This window comes from Apis mellifera, linkage group LG11 (genome assembly GCF_003254395.2).
Source record: "Apis mellifera strain DH4 linkage group LG11, Amel_HAv3.1, whole genome shotgun sequence".
In the NCBI taxonomy this organism is placed as follows: Eukaryota; Metazoa; Arthropoda; class Insecta; order Hymenoptera; family Apidae; genus Apis; species Apis mellifera.
Window position 1 is genome coordinate 9,031,830 of NC_037648.1, and position 8,834 is coordinate 9,040,663.

Here is an 8,834-nt window from a genome sequence, read left to right on the forward strand (position 1 = left end):
CACGGAGCTGCCATAAAGAACACGGCTAGACGATCGATAAGAAAAGTAGGAAATGGGAAATTTAAATAGGTATCATTGGCGCCAAGTAATTAACGAGCGTGCCTATGTCGAACACGTGTGTAAACGCGATGCGCCGCTCTTAAGGAAGAAACTGCTTGGAATCGTTAATTTTCCGTCGAATCTTCCGAACGCAGGTTACTCGTTCACAAGGACACGCAACATATTTCACCATAATGGAAATTTTTCGATCGACTTCTGAACGTATCTCTCGGTTGCTGGAAATTCGATCACGATCGATTTAAATATTCGATAGGTTGAGGAATAGAAATTAGACCCTACCTACTTTCCTAAATCTTTGCGGATTGATGATCTTAATATTCGCTGTTCGTATGGAGTTAATCGAGTGGAAATGAAGTTATTGCTCAAACGAGCCAAAGTTGAAATTACTGTTAAGAAACTGTATGATTATTTTGAAGATCGAACAAGTGGAACAAACAAGTGGATAGTTTGTGAGAATTTTAAGGATATATTTTTAGCTAATGTAACTTGTTTGAGAATGTTACGTTATGATGTAAAATATTATAAAATATTGAATTGAAATTAAGTTATTTTTATAATTGAGTAATAATATTATAATATTAGAAAATTTATATTACTATTTGAAAATTGATATTTATTAAGAAATATTTTAATTGGAAATTATGTATGTAAAAAAATATTATAATTGTAAAAAATATTTAATTATATAATTAATAATTTTTACGTAATAGATAATTCATGGAATTATTTTTGACCCACATAACTTGAGAACTATGAATGAAAGGCTCGACTATAATCTGAATTAGAACTTTAAACATTGTACCGACTATCGACTAGAAAACAGGTTCTGGGTTTGATTAGAAGAGAATGTTAAATGTGTTCACACGAAATAGTTTTAGGCGGTGAAACTTTGAAAGGAACTAATCGAATGCGAAAACCTTGGAATTTAATACTTTGGACTATGTTAAAAGTTTCAAAGGAGAAAAGTTTTTTAAAGTTTTCTTTTTGTTTTAATATCTATTAAATTTATATTCAATTATATCTTTTGTAATTTAACTAATATTGTATGTATAATTATATTTTTAATGAAAATAATATAAATTTATATATTATTATTATTATATATATTTTTATATTTTCAAAAATTAAATTATTAGAATTTAAAAAATATAATATCTGTATTTTTTATCTTTAAAGAGTAAGACACATTATAGTTTTAAAAAAGAATAATCAAATAATAAATAATTTTGAATGAATGAAATTAATATCTCGAATTTTAAATGTAGTTACGCGGCAACTCCAAGATAAAAAGAGAAATAGTGTGAAAAAAGGACAGAGATAAGTAGAAATGTTAATACTAGCGCCATCTCTGGAGCCGCAAATGAAACACTTAGAAAAGGACAGGAAATAATGGAAAAGGATAGAAATAGCATAAAAGTAATCATTGGCGCCATCTGTTGAACGTTAAAGGTACTTCTTCAAAAGAATATAAAAAGATATTATCGACATTCAGAAGATAATAAACCTTATTCCATATTAAAAACAAAAAATATTTTATTCGAGAGATGGCGCTAATAGTCAATTTTTACTCTATCTCTATCCTTTTTTCGCTATTTGCTATCCTTTTCTTGTGTGTTTCACTTGCGGCATTCTAGAGATGGCGCTGATTTCAATATTTTTATTCTATCTCTGTCTTTGTTCAACTATTTGCTTTCTTTATCTATACCTTATGAAATTCATACGTTTGAAAGACAGTTCCGATATTTAATTAAAGTTTTTCTTTATCTCTTTTAAATACAAACTGCGAAGAATTATTAAAGATTATTAATCTTTTGTTTTATCGACAATATTAATATTTTGTTTTGTAATTAATTAATAAAAAATTAAAATAAAATAATTAATTTTAAAAAATAATGAATTACAAAATAATGAAAATAGAGATATAATAAGAAAATTAATCCTATAGTAAGACTAATAATATTAAATTTTTTTTAAATTTAAAAAAATTTGATAGAAATGAAATATGAAGAATATTGAAATGTTAGTAAAAAGAATATTAGGAAAGATAAAAATTTCTTTCAATATCTTATATACTTAATAGCTTTTATAATTTAATAATTTCACGTTTAATTATTTAATTCTTCTATTCCTTAATATTCTATCTACCAATATGGTATTACAAGTAATAGCTTTTCCTTTTAACTTGAGCATAGTAATTTAGGACACGCTTTGATTAAGCTGAACATGTTGACTTAAATAGGCGTGGAAATGGCATTAGTCTTGCATAATGTAAATTAAATAAGAGTTGCATATATTCTGTGTCGATTTCGTTTGTATATGTATTGTGCACAATACATCCTACGTAAGTACTTATAGAAGTAGTCATTGTAGAATGAATTGCACAAAACAAAGCTCTTCAACCCAGCCAAGTAGAGTTAAGTAGAACTAACTCTGAACTCTCTAATATCTTTGGCTTGTCATGAATTAATCAATTCGTGCCTCTATTAACATTATTGTAGGTAATAAACATTTTGTATGGGGAGAAATTCATAATATTTGATCATGATCAGCTTTATAATAATAAAGAGTAAATAAAATAATTTTTGCAAAAAAATTGTATTGTTAATATCTTATATTAATTTGGTATATCTTTAGATTTCTCTTTTCTCTATTTAAAATTTAAATATTTTAAAATATTTTTGAATTAATTATTTTGTCTGTACGAGCTTTCACGATATAATCTATAATGAAGATTATTTTATGATGATAAGTTTAACATAATCGTCATTTAAAAATTTTAGTTTTACCTTATGACAATTAAATGACAATTAATTAAAAATATAATTTATGTCATATTATTTAATACGCATATATTGATATGCATAAATATGTAAAAATAGAAATTGTTGACTGTCTGTATAATTGAAAGAAATCATTTTCTGATTATACTTGCTAAGTATTTTATGCTCTGTTTCATAAATAATTATCCAAGCATATTTAATTACTTAATAATAATTACTTAATCCGTAAATAAGATATCGTTTTTTAAAAAAAAAAAATGTATAAAATATTATGTATTAGAATTATACATATATATATAATTCTATTTTACATAAAAAACTTCAAATATGATTTATATTATTGTTAAATATCTGAATGAATTAAAAAAGAAAAGAGATATAACCTGATTCACAAACTTCTTTTTTTTTAGAATTTAACATTAAAGAGATTGACATGTACAATGAATAATAATAAAATTTTCCTCGTAATGCCAAAGATTAAAGATTTCAAAACTTCTGAAGATTCATCTATGTTCATTTACATATTACTAATCTCTGTTGAATCATTTTTCAATTGTATAAACACAAGGATAAATATTAATAGATATCAAATCAGAGGAAAAAAATATTCTAACACTTTTTTTATCGAATCAAATTATCCATTATTCTTACTCCGAATTCTTTAAAATTATTCATATTTCTCGAAACTAATATACATGTTAAAAATTAAAAATTAAAAAAAATTATAAAAACTAAATAAATCTATACAACCAAATTTACTTACATTTACAAATCGAATAATTTTTTTAATTTTTAATAATATATCACATAAAAATTATTATTAAAAAAAAAAAAGAACTTTAAAAGCAAAAAACTAAAAAGAAATCAATACAACGCGATAAGAAAATGAATCAAGAATTACGAAAAAATTAATTTTTATTAAAATTACGTTCTTCGTTGACTGAAAATATTACAGGTCTTATTCTGTCTGTATAAAAGGATGTGCATCCGTGGGCAAGACAGTTGCGCTGTTTGCGTGCAGTTTGCCGTTTACCAAGTCATTGTACTCGGCATGCACAGATCGTTATTACATATGCACATTGCATTAAGGCAGGTCGCTGATGCACGTCAAGGAAGCACTTTCGCGCAACAATCAACTCCCTACCGATTTCGCCTGTTTCCATTCGCGAAACACATCGAAAATAAAATCATCTCTCTTTATGAAAATCATCCATTCCCGTGGAAAACATCGACCATTATTATTAAATGATTGCACGACGACATACCGATTTCTAAGCTTTCTAGATTTGATTTTTAATATTTTTTTTAATGGTATACTTTCACCCTTTGATTAATATCCACTGAATACGATTTAATTTATGGATATGTGTCGTACGTAAGTACGTTTATCGTTTGTAATTTTTGATTTGATTAATTTGCTAGATTTTGAAGTGAGGAGAAATTGACATTAGAAACTAAGAGGTCATCAAAAGTATTTCACATGATATTCATGTGAAATTTGATGCAGAAGAAAAGTATTATAACTGCTTTCTAATGTTAATTAATCTAATTTAATATTTTAATTTTTTAACAAATATACAGAAGTTCTATTTTTGTTTCTAAAATTCTATATTAAATATGATTCGATAAAAAATTTTCATAAATCTAAGTTTCATAAATCTCCTTTCCTTGAAATCTTCTCAATTTTATCTTCATTGAATTATATCTCTTTTATATTAATAAATCATTATTAATACCTATAATTTTTATTTTCACAATAAAATTTTATGATTATTATTTAATAGAAATTTTATTATATGTTGTTAAGTAAAAAAAAAAAAAAAAAAGGAATTTACTTTTATTTTGCGAATATGCTTGAAAAATCTTAATCCCAAAATAAATAAACAAATATTACTTATGATAAAAGATTTATTACGAGCAGATTGCAGTTGCACGCGTAATTGTCGTCCTTTGAAAAAAAGGTTTTACCACGTGATTCACTCGAAGAACAAAAAGAACGATCGATCGCGTCGCTATTTACGTCGGGTAACTCGATCGTTAAAATTGCTCGTCTACCCTCCGTTTTCTCTTTTATCGTCGATCATTTAAATAATTCATACGCAAAATTATTCGCCGCCTAATGAATACAAATCACAGCTTAATTCTGACAGCTTTGAATTATTTCGATTTCGTTTCAATTCTTTTATCACTTCGACCTATGAATAAGAAATATATTTAAAAAAATTGCCATTTAACGGAGCCGTAGAAATCGTTAAAATTTAATTGCGAAAATGTAATAATTGCGCAACAATTTTGTAAAAATATTTAATGAGGAAAAGAAATTCTTCTTTTTATTTTATTTCTTTGAATTAATAAATGAATTATGGAATTATTACTAGCATATCATTATGAAACACAATTTAATATCACGTTTAATTCCTTCATTATTTATTGATAAAATTTCCTAATTTATTATTAATAATATTTATTATATTCGTTTAATGAAAATTATCGTAATGAAATGCTGAAATTCTTATCGTTATGATTCGTTAGAATTAAATTTTCATTTAATTTTTTAAAATAACATCTTTTTCAAATTCTTTCATGTTTATTTAATGAAGGAATTGTTTAGATTTAATTACAAATATATAATTACAATTATAACATGTTTTCATTATTTCAAAGTATTTATATTTATATTTAATTATTTGTATTTATTTGCCAATCAATCAATCTGAAGATATCGTTCTTCTATTTTATAATTATTTAAAATTATATCATTTTTTCTTATTTTAATTCTTTAAATTTTGATGAACTACTGTATAACAAATAATATGAAATATTTATAAAAAAATTATTAAAAAAAAAAATAAATAAATAAATATATAAAAATTTCATATTTTCTTAGATTTTTTTCGCGTTTATCACGATTCATATCAACGTATCCTAAAGACCAAGCTGAAAGATAACTGCTTATCGATGCGTTACCCCGCGATATTCACGCACATTGCTTTTGAAGGCTAAAAAGAGTTAATCTTCGCCATGGCATCGTGTAATCTCGCGTTACCTGCACTAGGTATTTTTACGTTCGTTGCTTCTGTATCGCGGTGCGTTATTACCGATGATTACCCAACGAATTCAACTTCGTAACGAGTTTCAATTCGAGCGAATATGATACAGGTATATTAATATTTATAGATCCGTTCGTGCATGACTTTCTTTACCAAGTTTCTTCTCATAGGTGATATGAGATAGACATAGACATAGACATGATTGTAATCGATATTATAATGTTTCATATTAATACTGCAAATTTTATTTTGCATATTTATGATTTTTCGTATGATATTTTATGCAAATAGTCTTGTTCTTTTGTTAAATATAATTTTTATAATTCGACAGAAAATTAATGATACGATAAGATAAAGAATCGAATTTGGATATTTTTTTTTAATCGAAGATAAAGAAATTTTTACTCTTTTTAAAAAATACTTATGATATTTAACTTCGTTAACTTCGTTAAATATCATACGAAGTTAAGATAAATGTTTATCGAGTTTTTTCATTCGTGTTTATGAAAATATGAATTTCCATAAACATCTGCAGTTTAGTATCCACTTAGAGTACATGTCGTAAAAGGCAAAGAAAATGCAAATTATTTTTAAAATAATAAAAGGAGAAATAATTTTTCTTTTAGAAAATTTTTAGAAAATTCATTCAAAATATATCTCTATGACTTTTTAACCGTTTAATCCGTAAAAAATTCATTTCCTATTTATGAAAATTATAATTTCGTGCGATATAATCTAGTTAAAGATAATATTCCAAAAGGAATCTAATTTATCATTTATTAGTAGAATATTGTTGTACTAGCCTTTGTTTTCAAGAAAATCACGCGAGACATGCACATGTTTCATTAAATCTTAATTAAATTCACAGTCATTGTACTTGTAATACATGCATGCGCAATTAAAAAAGAGCATTATGCTTGGACAAGTTATCTTATGTACTATTTTTATAAAACATTACACATGTTGATTCAATCGGTATTTAAATAATATATTGGAACAATAAGCATTGAAATAATATATCATAATTTACTTATTGCTTAATTATTATTTATTTTCAAATAATTATGCAACAGTATATTATTAAAACAATTTCTTTATTTGATATATTTTGTAAGAATTTGTTGAAATGATCTTTATCAAAATTATTAATTGCATCATAAAAATAGGTCTCTTTATGATTATAAGAAATTGTGGTGAAATCCTTACCTAAATAAATTTTACTTAAATAAATTCATTCAAATAAAGAATGATTTATTTAATCTTCTAAAGTAATTGAATAATTATTTGAAATTAATATCTTTTATCCTTATTACGAGTTCTCAAGCCTTAAAACTTCTATTAAAATCATTTTTATTTAGAAAACGAAATTAATCAAATCCTAATCTCTTTTAATTTAATAATGGAGGAATTACTTGTGAAAGTATTACAATATTATATTGCGATGTACAACTTGTGAAAGTGCGTGTTAAATTTCACTATATCATTCTGTGTACTAACTTTCACGAATATTACACATTATGGAAGACATATACATGTTAATACAGATATTGAAACAAATAAGAGCAATATAACAAGGTGCAAAGTCGGTTAATGAATCACTCTGCTTTTTCCCTTTTTTCTTCGAGCAATTGTAGAAAAATATTTATCGATTGAAAAGCGATGAATCACGAATTACGAAATGTTTTTACGTACACAATGAATTTGCGTAATGAAAACATAACAATTAAAATTATAAATATCACGAATTTTGGAAAATTTATTACAAATTTTTATTTGTTTATAAAAAATAATTATAATTTTTTATTGAATATTCTCGACTTATTGACCGATTATTATAAAATAATGGAAAAAAAAAAGATAAAAAAAATAGATTCAATTCTGTTATAATTTTTACTATTGAATTCCCTTATATATTAAATTCTGACTTCTTTTAAGAAAACACAAAAATTTTAAAACCAATTATACTAAAAATAAAGGATTGCTTAAACGCAGTATTAATCAAATCAAGTTGAAACATGTTGTTAATTGCAATAATTTATATGTTTTCTGAAATATATATATATATATATATATATATATATATATATATATATATATATATATATATAATATATAAAGTAATTTTTCCATTCTAAATTCATAAAATGGATATTTCAAATTATATTGATACAAGATATCGATCAAAATTCTCATGTTTTTATATAATTTTCGTTTATTATTTAAGAGACGAATTAACATGGCGAATAAATCAAACAGATTGATTTATATAGTTGTGCGGTGAAAATCTAATGTTTCAATCGAAGAAATATAAGTATCCATTAATCGGCATTTTTGTTGCTTTTGCATACTTTCATCACGAGGTCACTAAAAACCAATTTTTTCCTGCCTGATCGAGAATTAACGTATTTTCTTCGATTAAACAATTAGTCATAATTTTATACTAAAAATATTTTAAATAAAAATCGAAAGTAATTATTTTGATTATATCTTTTTAATAAATATTAATAGATAATTATCTAAAATAATTAATTTTAAATTTCAATTTTTTGCATAGATAAATAATTCGAAATCCAAAATTTTTTAAAAATTCATGACATATCTATCATACTAAAATAATATTTTACTTGATACAAATGTCACAATATTTTCGAATAAACCGTGAGTTATAATATAAACTCAGTTATAATATAAACTCAACGCGATTACTACACGGCACGTGTCTCAATTATTTTCTTTTTTCTCTGATGTTTGTTAAATTGCAAATATTCATTTATTTCTTTAACATAATAAACTCTACGTTCAATGATCATGACAAAGCTATATTGTTACTATTATACATCAAGTATTCAAACAACTCGTCATCAAAACGAAAAAAAAAAAAAAAAAAGTTTCTGAAAATATCTCCATTGTCTAGAGTACCATTTCACCTTTAGTTCTGAATAAT